The sequence below is a fragment of the Rhinolophus sinicus genome, chromosome 8 (assembly GCF_057876585.1).
Source record: "Rhinolophus sinicus isolate RSI-liver-muscle chromosome 8, RSI-T2T, whole genome shotgun sequence".
NCBI lineage: Eukaryota > Metazoa > Chordata > Mammalia > Chiroptera > Rhinolophidae > Rhinolophus > Rhinolophus sinicus.
Genome location: NC_142508.1, coordinates 29093304 through 29109752, shown reverse-complemented (window position 1 = coordinate 29109752; position 16449 = coordinate 29093304).

The following is a 16449-nucleotide window of genomic DNA, read 5'->3' as shown; positions in this document are numbered from 1 at the left end:
CGTCCGTAGGTGTCAGTAGGCTAATATGGCACAGGGACCCTCGCGGAAGACGCTTGTCACCTAGATTGTGAGGCGAGAACCTGTAGGGGTGGAGTGTGGGGGCAGAGCCCCAGAAAGTAGTTTACAGGCTCTCGGCCTCACGTGGAGGAGTGCTGGCTCGGGTAGTAGATGGCCGTCAGCTGTGGCTGATTGGCCGTCAGCTGTAGCCAGTTAGCCAATTAGCCGCTAATATAACTGCTGCGGCTATGGAGGAAAGAGAGAGAATGGGGGCTAGCAAGAAGATGGCGGCTGGGCTGGCAAGCGTGGATGGCGGTTTGCGGACAGTGTGGATCCAGCCTCCAGTGAGAGTATAGTGCCGCCAGAGAGAATATAGTGGTATGACTCCCCTACCTATGGCTCCGTGGGTGTTCCTTTTTGGCCTCACCATATCCTGCGTTCTTGTGTGGGGAGCGGGAGCAGAGACCCCGCAGGCCCCCCGCATGACAATATGTTTTATCTATATTAGTAATTACTTATTAATATGTAGGTTCGTGTCTTTCCCTGTAAATTACTTCTTATATGAATAGCTGCTTTCCCTGCTGCTCTGCTTAAATAAATACTCTGCTCCGCCAACTGTTCTACTTCCAGGGACCAGCCTAGCTAGTTTCTATCTCAGGGCTTTAGCCCTTGCTCTTTTCTCTACCTGAAATGCTCCCTTTTGAATTTCTAGTTCCTTTTTGTCATTCAGTATTAGTTTAAATATCTCCTCAGAGTGGTCTTTCCTTCCCACCCTGTTTAAAGTAAGCAGCCACCTGTTATTTTCCATCCTAACACCTTTTATATTACCTTCATAGCACTCATCAGTATTTTTTAATTACACAAATAGTCATTTGATTACTCATATATTGACCCTTTCTCTCTGTAGACTATAAGTTCCATGAACAAAGGTGCCAGGTTGGTCTTATCTACTGTTATAATCCCATTGTCAGGCACAGGGCATGAATGAATGAACCCCCAATCAACTTGGAAGTAATAAACAGAAACTTTCATTTGAATAACTTTTCTCCTTCCTTCTTTTATACTCTTTTCTTCTGATCTGGTTGAATTATTGACTAGTGGATGAAGATGATTGACAAGTGTTGTTTAGGCCTTTATGTGTTATCATGTGATTTTTATCTTTACAATGTGCTCTGTTTTCTTTTGATTTTTGGTATTTTTCTCTATTGAATTTCATTCTTTTTATGTTGACCCCTTTTCTACTTCAATAGAAAATCTGAAATCTAGCACACACAAAAATTAAAATGTTATTTTAATTTCCCTTAATTTTTCTTATTTCTTTATTTTATTAGGATCTTGGTCTCTATTAGTTATGGATACTTCCTTCAAAGAACCACCCTCAGCTGATCCATATATATGCATACTTATTATATAAGCAATAAATAAAAAATAATTTTCTAGTAATTAGCCTGTTATTTAGGATTCATTAAAAATTTTTCCTTTGTTAAAGTAGGTATATTTAATTTTGTATAATAAGTAAGCCTTTCTAAATTGGTTTGTTTGCCCATTGTAGAATAACCCTAAAAAGGTTTTAATTAACATGGGTAAATTCAATTATGCATAAGTAAAAAAGTACACAAGCCTTAAACAATAGTTTCGTTTATGCTAAATTGAAGTTATAAGTCATTCCACCTGAAGCACAGTGGTCTCAAGCCTTAAGAACATGCTTAGCTAAATCCTGGCAATTCAACATACCGTTCCTAGGATTGGGATGACTAATGTATTTGCAAGAAGATTGTTCATAGCTCAAAGTCTGCTAAAGTCTTATTTTCCTGTTCATATTATTGTAATTTAATTATGAATATATTAACACTATTCCCTGACATTTACTTTGTTTTACTACTCCTTGCAAGCTATGGCTCATACAGTTGAAACAAAAATGCTGTTTTAGTGTGTCTTACTACTCAGAATTTTTTAAACTACACAGTTGTCATACAATATCACTGTCAGTACTATCTATATCAAAGTCATTTCTATCTTTGTTATAGAACGGGGAGTAACTGAGCAAGCTGAGATAGCAACTAACCACGTGTCTTGTGGGTTGGGTACTATCATGTGGCTTTCAAATCTTGTTTGGAGTTTCATGTTTTCCTGGGGCAGATTTGAGAGAAAGAACTATTTATATATAAGAACAAAGACAATTCTAGAGCCCAAAATCAACAGTTTTTCAATTCTCCACTATTTTGAATTTTCTACATAATACCTTCTTAGTCAGAGACATATTTATCTACGATTAAGTGTCTTATTTTGTAATTTTGATCAAAGCATTTAATGAAGACCTCCAAAATCATAGGAAATAATAAAACACATAAACAGTACCAGAAAGTCAAACATCACAATTTTACCCTGCATGGAAGTCTTTCTGCATTCTGTCATCTCTTCACTTCAGGAGATGGTGAGCATCAGGAGAGAAGCAGTTTTTTTCTCATTCATGTTTATATCATTGAAGTCTCTACACAGCATTGGCTCTGATAAGTACTCATCCAGCATTTGTTTAAAAGAATTGAATTAAACTCCTTTGTAAATGACCAACTTTAAAAATCCATAAACTATGAAATAATCTGACATTTTTAAAGTGAAAACTCATTAAAGCCATCGAGACTCTGTAAAACACTGAGGAGACACATGTGGGGACAGAGCCCCAGAGAGCAGTTTCCAGGCTCTCGGCCTCATGTGGAAAGGTGCTGGCTTGGGTAGTAGATGGCCATCAGCTGTGATTGGATGGCCATCAGCTGTGGCTAGTTGGCCGTCAGCTGTAACCAGTGAGCCATTGGCCACTAATATAACAGCCATGGCTATGCTAGCAGCAAAATGGGGACTAGCAAGAAGATGGTGGCTGAGGTAGCAAGCTGTGGAGTGTGGCGGAGTGTGGATTGCGGATTCTGTGGCTCCTGCTTCCTGTGTCTCCAACCCAGCCACCAGTGAGACTATAGTGGTGTGACTCCCCTATCTATGGCTCCATGGGTGTTCCTTTTTGGCCTTGCCATATCCTGCGTTCTTATGTGGGGAGCGGGACCAGAGGCCCCGCATGCCACCCTGTGTGACTCCCTGCATAGTACACATATTCAAATTTTGTGGGGTTTCCAACCTAAACCAATTATTTAATGGGAGCACGCTTTCCTGGACAGACAGCTTCTCCAGAACATGCACCCATCTGGAATCCTATGAGGTTATAGACTCACTATCATGCAAAGAAGTAGCTAAGCCAGAAAGAAAGAGCCCATGTCTTCTTAAAAACCTTTATCACAAATGCAACAGAAATAGTTGTAAAAAATGGAGCTAATTACACAGTGAATCTTCCACAGGTGAGGTGGTGATAGTTTCTGAAATATCACTGTGAAGTTTTGCTTCTCATCCTGAGGTTGACTCTCTTATTAATGTGACTTCACACAGGATGATATTATATCACCTTCTACACGCAATCTGCACACAGTTGTTAAAGACCTTTACATCTAATGTTCACTGACCTCTTGAACATTTTCTATCACTAGTGGTTTCCAATTTTTTCTATATCAAATGGTGACCTTAACATTCTAACTCACCGACATAACTACTAGAATTGAGCCAACATGATAAATGACTATTCGTGCCACCCCTGGTCTTTTATATTTTTATTTTGTAGAGATTCAGTTGATTGTTTGGTCTTTTCAGTTTGACTTTTACTTATCCTTAATAATGATCATTTCATTGTTAATTTGCATCTCCCATAAAAAATACATAATTTAATTAGTGAGTATAATCTCTACTTTAGGGTTTGTTATTACTGATCAACATTGGTTTTTTTTTTCAAAATTAATTCATGAACAGTATATTCAACTGTTCTGATTCATGATTATCTAAAAATTCAGTACCTTTCACATTTGTAAATTTCACCCTATCCTACCCAGTACTACAGTTCTCACAATTATCTATAATTGTTTTTTAAAAACTTTATGATTTAGGTGACTATAAAAATTTTCTCTAGTCTTGACTCTCACCACAGGTTAGCTTCCACAGTTTATCCCCGTCGATGCTTACCTTCCTGTGATCTGATGCTAAATATGTCTGAACCCAAATTTATTCTCTCCAGGCACTGTTATCCCCAAATCATCTGTTCTCGGTTATCATCAATGGCAGAACTGCCCTTTCTCAGCTTATGACACTAATAAATTGAGACTCATCTCTCAGCTATGTCCATATAAATTACCTATACTACCTGAAGGACTGTTTTTCATTTACCAAGATTTTAGCAACTCTAATTAACATTTAATATTTAGTCTAGATATCCATCAATTGGCTCAACTGGATTTGTAGCTATATGTTTGCCTAAATAAACTTGATATACCTGCAAGATAGTCTGATAAAAGTTTTTTAATGTTAATGAGTATTTATTTAATTGACAATAGTTTTATTATTTAAATACTAAAAGGCTAATTGCTACAGTCAAAAATTAAACTGAGCTATTTCCTGAATTATTAGTGTTTCCATTTAGGTGTCATCCTTAGAACATTTTATAATCTAAAACAATTGTGACTGTTATATGTTCATTAAATTTTTACTGAGTTAAAGCATTTTTTAAGTGTCTAATCCCCAAATAGCTTTAGTTAATGTCACAAATACAGTCCAATACATATTAAGCTATTTTGAAAATAATGGAAACATTTTATTAATAGCTGTTTTCTCTTGTGGGGTTTGGTGAATAGTAATTTAGGGCATGTGAGAGCAAAGCAATTTAACATTTCCCTTGTTAGTTCCTATGACCTACAAGTTTGGAGGTCTCTGCAAAACTCTTGAGTTTAATAGTTCCTAAGACTTTGCCAAAAAGTTCTTTATTTTGCTCTTAGGTTTACCTGTATTTTGTTCATGTATTTACTTTTTATATATTCCTGTCTCCAAGAACAGAAATATATATATATAAAATAAAGTTATATATACTGTTATAACATTAAGAATATGTAATTATATGTAATCAACATGTTATTATATTAATAAATTAATATAAATTTTCTTTCCACATAAAGTGTCACCTGGTTACATTTGATTTTGCTCAAAGGCCTGCCCTCTAATTTGATCTTGTGCGACAGATCAATTTGTCTAATGAACTAGATGTATTGCCTTTTATTTTAAATTGTGTGTCCACTGGCTCTGACCCATCCATGTGGTCACCTTTCTCTTTGTGGTCATTCCCAATGTCTTCAATCTCTCTCACTCTTGGCCCTTCAAACAGGCCAAGATAATAACTTTATGTAAGCATATTTTTGAGGAAATCTAGTAAATGTCTACTCTAAATAATTTACAATTTACAAGCAGACAACTTGATTTCCTTTAGGGCTTCTCTGAATCCTTTTATGTTCTGGGATTGTGGGTGGCTGCATATTTTAACAATTCTGAGCTGGAGCCAATGCAAGGCAATTCAGGAACAGATGCTCAGAGCTGTGAGTCAGCCAGCCTGGTTAGTTTATCTCCACCATTACCCATAACTGTGAATTCTGATAATCCCTGAACTGTTCTGGATTTTATTTTTCTTGTTTATAACATGAGTGGTTGGATTAAGTTATATAAAATGTCTTTTAATCTGAAAGCTCTGTGACTGAGACAAAACAGAATTGAGAAAAGGTGGTTTGGCTTCAGTAAATTTTAACTTGCCACTTCGCCTGACACCTCCACAGGTGTCAGGCAAGTTCACGCTGCCCAGGGCCTCCACCTCAGGTAAATTGCCTGCCTGACTCCTGACAAATGTGAGCTGGTGATCTCTGAACCTAGGCAATGTCTGCTCTGTTCTGAAATACCAACCTCCAATAAATTCAACCTGAGATGAAAGCAATACCCAAATATCCAATTTCCTTGTCTTCTAGTGCTTGATCTCCTTCACAAGTTCAGGAAGCTTTCACAATAATACTAATATCTAGTAGTAGAAAAAACTGGCATTCTCATATACCTCAACAAGAGTTTAAGTTAGTATAATCTTTATAAAAAGTAAATTGGTAATGTTGTGGTTGCTCGCTCAGGGGTTGTGAAAGCGTTTATGAGGCACAAAGGAATAGAAGTCAGAAAGTTTACTTAAGAAGAGAAACACTAGTAGAGGAGTTGTCAGGGGCAGAATCTAGGGTTGACAGTTGCGCTGAGATTCCGATTACTGAAGTTTTATATTCTCCAACCAGGATGTAACTTGCTTTGGCCTATAGTGGAACCTTCCACTGTGGTCTGTTTCATCCATTGTGGTGGAGGAAGGTATAGTTACACTTGTTATCACAACCTTTGAAGATGTTGTGTAAATTTCAGTTGGAGCCAAACGGCTGCCCCCTAGGTTCGGTCCTGTTTTCCCATACCTATCTTATCAGGTAGATGATGAAAACTCATATGGTTTCACTGTCTTGCCCAGGACATGAATCATCCATTGTCACTGTCTCCATGCTATGTATGGTCCCTGCCCATTAGTCATTTGGTAGCCTTCTCAGTTATTAGATCAATTGTCCTGGTATCATAGTGCTTGTGTTCAAGTCACCCTTAATTTACTTAATAATGGCCCCAAAGTGCAAGAGTAGTGATGCTGGCAATTCAGATACACCACAGAGAAGCCATAAAGCGCTTCCTGTAAGTGAAGAGGTGAAAGTTCTCAACTTCATAAGGAAAGAAAAAAATCATACTCTGAAGTTGTTAAGATCTACAAGGTCAGACAATTAAGTTTCCTAACTCACCCTAGAAAAAGTGCTACATACCTCATTGCTAAATATCACTACAGTCACCTTGAAGTACTCCCCTTGGGAAGCTATGCACCGATGCCAGCGCCTAGTTCACCCTTCAAAGCAATTTTGGAACTCTTTTTCTGGAATGGCCATCAGAGCTATTGTCATATCATACTTGATGTCCTGAATGTCATCCAAATGTCTTCCTTTCAATATTTCCTTTATCTTCAGGTAAAGAAAGAAGTCATTGGGGGCCAGATCAGGTGAGTAGGGAGGGTGTTCCAATATAGTTATTTGTTTACTGGCTAAAAACTCTCTCACACTGTGCCATGTGAGCTGGTACATTGTCGTGATGCAAGAGCCATGAATTGGCAAAAAGTTCATGCAGCCTTTTCAGCACTTCCAAATAGTAAACTTGGTCAACTGTCCAGTTCGTACAATTTCATAATGAATAATTCCTCTGATATAAAAAACGGTTAGCAAAATCAGTGCAAGTTCACAAACTTAATTGTCAGACCTCATATGGTAGGAATGATTCTTTTATCTGTAAAACTGAAGAAGAAAAAAGAAACTAGTACTAGTATTGCTTTCACATCTCAAACTGCAAAAGTTATGGGCACTATGCATAATAAGCACTTATTAAGATGGAAAAGGTATTAAATTTGTGGGTGGAGACATGAACAGAGAACATGTTCTGATTGATTGTAAGGTGTAGCACCAAGAGGCATTGATTCTAAATGAAGACTTCAGCAAGGGATCCCCTGAAACAAGTGACATCAAACCATCTATTGCAAGTAAGTATTATTGTTAATCTCTTATTCTGCCTAACTTATAAATTAAACTTTATCATAGGTATGTGTGTTTAGGAGAAAACACAGTACATGTAGGGTTCAGTACTATCTGTGATTTCAGGCACCCACTGGGATTCTTGGAATATACTCTGGTGGATAAGGGAGGACTACTGTATTACTTTATAATGGGAACAACAGCAGAAACAACAAACAAACATGCAAAATATAAGCAACTCAACAAATAAAGTATCATAAATATCTTTGAAACTCCCTTCTGTTTCTTCCCAAATGATGGCATTTCTTCTTTGCCCTAAGAGGTAACCACCAACTTACTTGGGGTTTACCCCTTAACAAGCTATAGTATTATTCTGCATATTTTTACCTTTATATAAAGGTATAAAACTGTACATATCCTTCTACAATGTGCTTCTTTTACTCATTGTTTTTAAAATCTATTCTTGTTGATTCATTTTAACTGTTATATGGTATTCCATTGTAGAAATATTTTAAATGTATTTGTCCATTTGTCTACATTCCTGTTTATAATCATTTATGTTTCATTTTTTTAAGTTTACAAACAATGCTTTAGGTATCTAAGAGTGAAATTATTAGATCACAAGGTTTGAAGGACTTCAACTTTACTAGCTATTGACAAAATGCTGCCAAATTTATAGGCACTGCTACCACAAAATATGAGAGTTGTTGCTTCAGGTTTTGGCTAGCTCCTGGGGATGAGAGATATTTAATTTCTGTCAATCTCAAGAGTATGCCACAAGTCAGTTAAAATGTACATTTACCTAAATAGTAGTAACTTTGAGAATATTTATACATTTATTAGGCCCTTCAAATTCCTCTTTTGTGAAATTACTGTCATTGCATATTTTTGACTGTTTTGTCTTCTTTTCTTATGAATTATAGTTTAGTATAAATATATTTTCATGTTTGTAGCTTGTGTTTTCACTATCTAGCTGACAAAATTCAAGTCAAATGATGATGTCTTAGTTATAAGAGAAACGGAAAATATGAGTTCTATCTTCTGCTCTAGGGAGGGCCATTAAAGAGAAGCTGGACAGCCACATAAATATGACGAAGGTGCACTATATACATATCCCCCTTCACCGTTTCTAAATAAGTTTCTTCCTTACAAAATCTTACAAATTTCATTTATTGTTCTTCTCTAGCTACTTTTGTAGGAGGCTGGAAATGTTCTGAATAGAAACAATGATAATGGACATCCTTCCTCATTTTGATTTCAAAGTGAATGATTCCAACATTTCACCATTAGGTATAATATGGATTTTTCCTACATAATTTTTGTCTGATTAAGAATTTCCTTTTATTTTTAGTTTGTTAAAATTCTTTTTATATTGAAAAAGGAATATAAATATTATCAAAAATGTTTTGCTCCTCAAACATGCGTGCATGTGTGTATATGTATAAGTACATAGAATACAAGTATATATATTTTGCTGTTGTATTAAGAGATTTGTTTCCATATTCATTGGTAAGATTGCTATGATTTTACTCTCTTGTGTCTTCTCTCTTTCCTTTTGTCACTCTTGCAAGAGATTTGTCAATTCTATAGATCATTTTTTTAAAAACAGATCTTTGTTTCATGGATATTCCCTATTGCTTTGCTATTTTCAATGTTCTTAATTTTTGCTCTTATTTTAATTCTTTTTCATATGTTTGCTTTGGGTACATTTTGCTCTTATTTTTCTAGGTTCTTGAGTTGGAATCTGAGATTAATAATTTGAAACTTTTCCCATTTTTATGTATACATTATTGTTCTCTGGGATTTTTGTTTTCTTTTTCCTGCCTTTCTATGGGTTACTTACTTTATAAAAATTCCATATTGGTTTAATTATAGTATTCTTCAGTGTATTTATTTGTATAATTTCTTTAGTGGTTGTTGTAGATATTATGATAGATGATATATAGATAATATATGTATACTGTATATTATATATAATCACACTACTATTATAATTTTATCAATTTGAGGGAAGTGCAGAAATTTTACCTCCTTTAAATCCCATTACTCCTCCCTTCTTTATAATATAATTGTATTATAAATTGCCTCTATAAACATTTAGAACTGCATCACATAATTTTATAATATTTGCTTCAACAATCAAACAATTTAGAAACCTGAGAGGAAAAGGAATGTATATTGTGTTTATCAATATTTTCTGCTTACTGTGTTTTTCCTTCCTTCCTGATATTCCAAAACTCCTTCTTTTACCATTTATTGTCTGTTTAGAAAATTTCCTTTTGCCATTTCTTTAGAGTAGTCTGCTGGCGACGAATTCTCTTAGTTTACATGAGAATATCTTGATTTTCTCTTCATTCCTGAAGAACACCTTTATTGGGTACAGGATTGTGAATTGATAGTTTATTTTTTATTTTTTGTTCAGCACGGAAAAATGTGCCTCTTCCTTCTGGCCTCCAAGGTGTTTGATGAGAAATCCACTGTCATTAATATTATTTTTCCCCTATATGTAAGGCGTCGTTTCTCTCATTGCTCTCAAGATTTTTGTTACTCTTTATTTTTCAGAATTTGATGACAATGTGTCTTGGTGTGGATTTGAGTGTATTCTTTTTGAGATTTGTTCACCTTCTTGAATCTGTAGTTTTATGTCTCCTGCTAAATTTGAGAAGTTTTCAGCCACTATTTCTTTGAATACTTTTTCAGCTCCTTCATCTCTTATCTTTCCTTCCAGGACTCCAGTGACACAAACGTTAGATCATTTGTTATAGTCACATGGATTTTTGAGGCTCTGTGTTGTTGTTTTTCAGTCTATTTTCTCTGGTTTTCAAATGAGATAATTTCTATTCTAACTTCTAGTTTTCTGATTCTACTTTCTCCTCCATTTTTCTCATGAGTGTAGCGACTGTTTTTATTTCATTTTTGGTTCCAAAATTTCCATTTTCTTTTCTTTTTTTTTACATCTTCTTTATCTGCTGAGATTATTTCATTACTGACATTTTTTTTCTTTTCATTTGTTTCAATTGTGTTATTAATTGCTTTTGGAAACATTTTGCTTTTAAAGCTTTGTCAGATAGATCTAACACCTGTCATGTTGGTATTGGCATATATGGAGTGTCTTTTTTTCATTCAGTTTGAGATCATCCTGGTTCTTCATTTTTAATTGAAACATGAGTATTATCTTATGAGATTCTGGATCTTGTTTAATATTATTTAGGTTCCTGACCATATGAAATTTGTTTTTCTCCTGTTTATCTGTCTAAGGTCAATATAATTATTTGACAGTCAAATAACCTAGAAGGGAAGAAGGGTAAATATCCACCCCTACAACTCATGAAACATTATTTAAGATTTCACCTTTTAAACTTTTTACCTAATATTGTACTTCTTGAAGACATAATATATAGGTAGTCTAGTAAATAACCAAATATTCCTACAATTCAAGTGTAAAGTAACAGGTTGATCATGAAATAGATTTATTCTACAGGATGAAACTCATATTATTCCAGATCCATTAATATACAGTTCTTTGTGCCTCAGATTTACAGTCTTTAAGCAAGAAAGAAAGCTTATTAAAATTAATTTTTCCCTTAGGAGGAGTTATTTTAGATTTTCACACGCATTGTACAAGTGAAATGGCTTTTTAAAACTCATGCTTTTTGTCATCCTAATTGTTTTATACATCTTGGCAAGTTTTTACACAGTGCATAAAACAAAGAGTTCATTAGGAGTCATTGAAAGAAAATATTTTTTGCAAATGCATTAGAGAATTTGCACCTTATTTTATGCCATTTTCAGAAGAGATGTAAATTGTGACTAACCATGAAGCAAACATGGTCACTTAATAATGCAGGAAAGAGCCTCTCAGCAGCAGCATTTTAGAAATGAAAATTTGATAGGATTTGGAAATAGAACCATTATTACCTAATTATAATGTTTACATGGTATATTTATTTGATCTTTTTTAGCCCTTATTAAGTGATATTTTTATATATTCTTAAGTATTAAAGATAAAACTAAGTAGAAGGAAAATGGATCATAAAATCAAAATCAAAGGTTAAAATTGTATTCTTAGTTTATTCCTACCAAATGATTTCTTACAGAAAGAACATAGATGTGGCTGGGCAGGTGGGAAGTTAAGGTAAATTTAGTAGAAGTATGCAGTTTAGGTGTTGAGATGCTGAAGGAAGAAAAAAGACAAGTATGTATTTTAGTATTATCAATGTGTAAGTCATATGAATGAATAAATCTCATTTAATGGTCACGTTATGGAGGATCCAGGAGTAGTGTTATTATTTGATCCTTAAGAACAACAATGGAAAATAATCAAATCCTTGGTATTAAATGAAATGCAAATAGGAAAAGCAAATAAAAAGCATTCTCTAACTCTGTTTCTCCGAACAACCTGTATTTGTTGAGTCACATATGACTGCACCTGTGCTTAGGTCCTAAACAAAGCAGTTGCTAGAACCATATAGTGAAGTTTACACACTGACTGTGTCTATACCACCTCCAGGTTAAGCTAGGCAATAAATTTGATCTGAACATAAGAGAGTCAATAATGAGTTTTTGATCATATGGCGAGGGATCATCTTAACATTAATACCAACCATTGTACGTGAAAAGAATCAAATCATGGAAGTCACCAAGTCTTCACGTACAAACAGTCTCAACCTCTCTTTTTGGGTGAGGCAAATTGTGGGAATATATTTATTTATTTGGTTCTCTATTTATTTTAATTTTTAATTTGAAATAACTTTAAATTTATGCAAGTTTTGCAGTCATGGTACCATATAAACTTCACTCAGCTTCCCCTATTGTTGACATTTTATAAAACCATGTTATAGTTTTCAAAACAAAGAAATTACCAAAAGCAAATAAATTAACTATAGATTTTATTCAGATTTCTCCCATTTTTCTGATATGTTTTTCTGTTGCAGGATCTAGTTCACATTACCATGTTGTATTTAGTCATGATATTGCCTTAGTCTCCTCTAATTTGTGATGGTTTCTCCATCTTTCCTTATCTTTCATGACCTTGACACTTTTGAAGAGAAATTGTCCAGAATTTTATAGACTGCCTCTCAATTTTGGTTTGTCTGGTGTTTTCTCATGATTAGACTGAGGTTATTGGATTTGGAAGAAGAATATCATAAATGTGATATACCCTTCTCATTGCATCATATGAGCTCAACCCAACCTTTTAAAATTTCATTTAACTTGATTTCCATGGCAAACTTATTTTTGTGGTGCAAATCTCTGCGTATGCTTGTTATAGTAACATGCCTGGCATTTCTTATGTAATAAGCATAATTGAAAAAGTTGGAAGAAATCAAGACAATTTTGTAGCCAAACAGAATATTAACAGGGTCTAAGAAATTCTGAAAATTGTTTTCAAGAACACCAGAGTTACTTTATGCTATTTTAATTTGACAGCTCCAACACCTTCACCATGCGGTGCCTTTTCAAGTCAGTTAAGAATAAATACCATCAATTTCCACTGTAGTGTGTCTACTATTTGTAAGTTACCCAAGTTCAGTGAGTATTCTCACTATGATAGCCTCTGCTTCAGGAGCAAGGTAATAATTTATTCAATATTTGTTGAAGTTGGACCAATAGATGGTGAGGATAATGTCCAAAGAAAGTTTAATAAAGTAGCTGAAAACCTACTTTATTAAACTTTTTCCTAACAAATCAGCCTTGGTTTTTACAAAATTTGGTTATGCAGGTAGACTTGGGAGCCTGACTGCTTGGGTTCACATTCTTGCCCCTCCCCTTCTAATTGCCAAGCCATTGTCTCTTGCTGTATAATTTCATCTTCTCCTAAAGTTGTTAAGAAGATTACATTGAGTTAATGAGAGTTAATGCATGTAGAACTCTCAAACAATGGCTGGCACACAGTAAGTACTGAATAAACGTTAGTTACTATCATCATTATTCAAAGCTGTAAGTCATTATCAGTAAATATTCTATGTATCACATTTTAGCACAAATAAGACATAGAACTTTGTAAGGGGAAAGGGACATTATATAAATAAAAGTACTCTTACATAGTTCACCTAGCCTTTATTGTATCATCAATTATATATGTTTCCCTATACTTCAAAATTAATGCTTAGTTCTCTATGTAAGATTGAGCTTATTTTTCAAAATACACCCTTCTTTCAGTTATAATTTATTTTACTGACATTCACATCATGTTTAGTTTTTAGATAGCAGGCCTTTTGTTACCTGAACTTTCCCTACTAATACTGACTTTGGTATTCAAAAGTTGGCTTAGAAATTCCAGACACTTTCAAATTTATTTCTGGTACTGTTACAGAAGAGAAGGAGTTCTTTCACCTGTCACTAGGCAGAGCCAAACACTAAACACCCAGAATTGCAGTGGAAAAAGATTTGCCATTTTATTATGAATGATGCCACCCAGGAGAATAGGAAGCTAATGATCAAAAGCCTGAACTCCCCAAAAGACATCAACACAGGATCTTCCTGGACAAGGGACCCTATGCTTCTGAAAGTGTTCCGTGTTTAAATTCTGGCTGTGTGTGTGTGTGTGTGTGTGTGTGTGTGTGTGTGTGTTGGGGGGTGGAGCGTAGGGGGTGGGGTAAGACTGGTTCTGGGTGCAGTTGGAGATCCAAATTCTCTCCTCCATGCATGCTTCAGGTGCATGACTTGCAGTTTTAGTGTATTAGTGTACTGAAAAACAACTCAGTACCTCATGAAACAGGACAGGACTATTTTGAGCTGGTTCTATGATTACAAATCCCCTTTTTGTTGTTCATTCTTCAATCCTGAGGGAAAGAGGGCAACCAGGTCCAGGTTCAATTAAGATGGAGGATTAGCTTCAAGATGGAGTCAGATTTGTCCATCCATTGTGCCCCTCCTAATTGGCTTTTACAATCTCAAATGCCCACCTCTTCCTCAAATAATCTCTGAGCCTTAGAGGGGGCATTCTGGATATTCAACTTACAGGCACACAGCAATGGTAGAGATAGCAGCAGACCAGGATACTTGTTCCCTAATATGGGACAAAGAAGAAACAGTAACTTTTGTTACTATGTCCCCCAGGACCCAAACTATGAAGACGATAATTGCAATGATCATCAGGGAGCATGTCGTCTAGCTGCAGTTTGTACTGCCAGTCTCAGGAAAAGGCCCGTTTTAGTTCTCAATGATTCCAAATCAAAAAATGGGAGAAAAGTTGGAAACCTGTATGAAGAGTCATTGGCAGATATTGGAGGAAACTAGAAGAATTCAGATCCAGTCCAGTTTATAAGTAGAAGACAAAACAAAACTCAAAAGACAATGAACAACACTAGATTCTAATATTCACAAAAGTATGTTTCTACTGAAACATAGTATTTCTGTAAGTCACCCCCATTTTAGCCTAACTTATTTGCAAAATTAAGTCGTTTCAATAACTTTGGCTTGATTATTTGTATAAGTCCAGCAATAATAGTAATTAACCATATAGGTGCTTTTAAGTCTGCTTTGCTGGAGTTTTGTCAAAAGCAATCTTCACATTGAACTTTAAAAGGGCTCTCACGGCCAGAAAAGCCAAGGCAGGGATTTGCTATCGAGGATGCCTGCAGTACCTATAGTTTTGGGTGAATTCCTCTCTTCTCAAGGTCCCCAACGTATCCCGAGGTTCATTCCTCCAATTATAACAAGTGCAGTGGCCTTAGCTCTATCAGTTAGCATGTAAGCAGTTTGTGGGTTCTGTGCAAGCGGCGAGTATCAGGCGCACTGTCCCGGGGTGAAGGCGCTGGGGTCATCTGCAGTGTGGCCCTTTGTCAGCCCAGGCGCCCGGGCGGCGGGCCGTGGCCTTTAACGGACAGGGCCAGGGGAACCTCCTCCAGTTCCCAAGCCTCAGTAAGGAGCAGGGCCTACACTGCTGCGACAGAGGAGAGACGGGGCTCGGCTCCTCTCCCTTAACCGCCAGATCTGGCATCACCCAGTTCAGCCACTTTGGGAAGCAGAGATAAGCAACTTTCCAACTGCAGAACTTGCCCAAGGCCGCGGACACCCACATCCACATGCGCACTTGACCCAGAGTTGACCACTATATGACCTTCCTGGAATGGTGTAGTGAGCAGCCATCTTGAGCCTACTGAGCATGCGCAAGACCCTGGCATCAGCTGCAGATGCACATGCGCCAAAACCAGGAAGAAAAGCAGGCCTTACCCCAGCTTAGCAAGCTGCCCTCACTCTGCCCTATACAATGTCCCGAAAGACTCCTTTCGGGGAGCCAGCCGAGCACTTCTTCCCCTGTGCTGTCTCCTTTGTCCTCGAGCATAAGCCCCAATAAACATTGTCTGAGCTTATAATTTGGCCTCTTGTCCATTTATATTACATAGAGGGCATAAGAACCGAAGGTGAGTAACACTATTATCGGATGAATTCATTTTCCCAAATACTTTGGCAATAACCTTTGCCCACTGGTGCAAAGTACAGGATTGTTAAAGAGCCCACAGCTGGCTGTTAGGAGTATAAACCTAGGGGCTTAAGGAATGGAACTCCTTTGTACCTAACTGCAAATATTTACATGTGCCCGGATGGGCGTTACTAGTATTTTGACGCCCTGCTCCACAGCTCTTGAGCAATAGTTGACCAGTACACAGGTAACATCCTGTTCAGCTAGGATATAATCCAAAGCAATTCAATTACCTAATAAATACAACTTTGGCCAGAGAGTCTAAGGCCTCCTTTTGAGATGCTGTGGCTTGAGCAATCTCAATGGCTATTATTCCTAAAGTTATTGAAAAATTGCTAATCACGTGTTCATGGGCTCCCACTCCCGGCTCCAGAGAGATAAGGTCCTGCCAAACATTGGCCAAAAACTATGTTCCTGATAGCCAGGTAGATAGTCAGAAAATCGGGGAGCTTCTCTTTTGAATTGGTTGAATAAATTTAAAGGAAGATAATTAGATTTTATATATCCAAAGGAGATCGTTTAAAGCAAGTGGAA